Raw genomic sequence first — 1903 nt, forward strand, 5'->3', positions numbered from 1 at the left:
ATTTGAGTGGTGTAAACTGTAAACAAGCATTGGCAGAAATGAGTAAACTACATCGGAGCTTGTTTTGGCTGTAGTATAAATTTAACTTGACATTTCAAAGAGATCATACCACTGAATTAAATGCTTAATTTACTACACTCACTAATCATAAGTTACTCCTCCCACTATGCTATTTCCTCAAGTTCAGTCCCAAATTAATTTTAGCAATGTTATCTGTACTTTTTTGTCATTACTAGGTTGAAGAAATGACAAAGAGGGCTTTTGGTGTTTTAAGCAAATTAATAAAACCGGATGATAATCATAAAAAGATTCTTACAAAGTTATATCCGTCGTCTGGCAGTAGCAAAAGATTTAATCCAATAAATAAAACCTCTGCTGAGATGAATCGAGACAAATGAAAAGCAGCTTCCCCACATATAGCATCAAAACCACGCAACCTAAAGGCATTTCGTTTTTGTAATTCTCATGGGGTTATTCCACAAGGGAGAATAAGAAAGGAATTAGATGAAGACAGACGGATAAAATCTGTCAAGATCTTCAGGAGCATGACGTCATCAGAAGTGAAAGAAGCTCTTAGTGCATTTTTTGATTTGGCCGTTGACCAGTTTAAATACTTGAAGGCTTTTCAAAATTATCATCTACACATGGTTGACAACCTGGAACTGAATGGTGATTCATTAATTGGTCTTTGTGGTGGAGGGAGTCTTTATATTGTAGAGGTACAGTATTTTATTTTTTTGTGTGACTTGCATGCATACAGCTATTAAAGTAGTGTGTGAGTACTGTATGTGTATAAAAATCAACCCTTTGTATATATTTTAGTCATAAATAGTCTTACCATCGGAGAGGAAGAGAGTTAATTTTAATGCCTTTTTAAAATGTCACATTTACTTCTTGCCTATAAACCACACATACATTGTACCCATACATAGTTATGCTTGAAGAATAAAAGTAGTAATTATAATATCTTTTCTCATTTATCAGGATTTTGATGTTTCTGTAATGGAATATGACGCATGTCAATTATTGTTGTTTTATTGTCATTTCTTTATAATTTTATTCATAATTTTTAGCCCCTGTATTCTAATGAATTTGAAGATCGACCTAATAATGATCACAAAGTAGCTGGGTTTAATAGTGATTTATCATGTTATAAATTATAGGAAACTGAGCAATTAAAAATGGAACCTGATGTCATTCTTTAAGAGGAAGATGATCACAATGATTCACACGTGGTCATTGCTTTTGTCCATGTATACACTTTGTTTTAGGCCTTTTAGTTGCATGTAGTATTTTTTGTCATTTAACTTTAAAATTTGTGTACAATATACCTAAGCAATCTGCATTAATCTGGGTTGCATTTTTTTTATTTTCATGTAGGCAAACCTAATTCATAGTCCTATATTATTTGTTGAGAATAATTCTGTAACGTTTGATCCTGCTCCAGTTTATGGACAGTCGGAACTAGTATGAATGAGCTTACTTTTTGTCATTGTTTCAATTTCTGTAGGTCAAGTATAGTGTTCCTGAATAGCTTTTTGAATCAGTTTTGAGTTCAGGTGGTATAGTTATTTTGATTTTTACTAAAGTCACTATCTCTGGTCCCATGCACACTTGTCTGTCATAGCTATGAGTGAATGCCACAAGTTCATGTGTTCGTTATCTCTCAGTGATGGAAGTCACACAGTCAGCCGAGAGAGAATTTATTATGATGTTTTAGAGCTGTACAGTTCAGATGCTATTGTTTCACATTACCCGGTAACAATGGAATTCAAACGGAAACTGGCACTTGATGCTGGTGGTAAAAAAAGAGATGTCTTTGCTACCTTTATTGAAGAAATGTATCGTACTCTTTTTGATGGTTCCTCTCTAGTGACACCATTAGTTCGACCCGGAGTAAGCT

The sequence above is a fragment of the Amphimedon queenslandica genome, unplaced genomic scaffold (genome assembly GCF_000090795.2).
Source record: "Amphimedon queenslandica unplaced genomic scaffold, v1.1 AMPQUscaffold_13120, whole genome shotgun sequence".
Taxonomy (NCBI): domain Eukaryota; kingdom Metazoa; phylum Porifera; class Demospongiae; order Haplosclerida; family Niphatidae; genus Amphimedon; species Amphimedon queenslandica.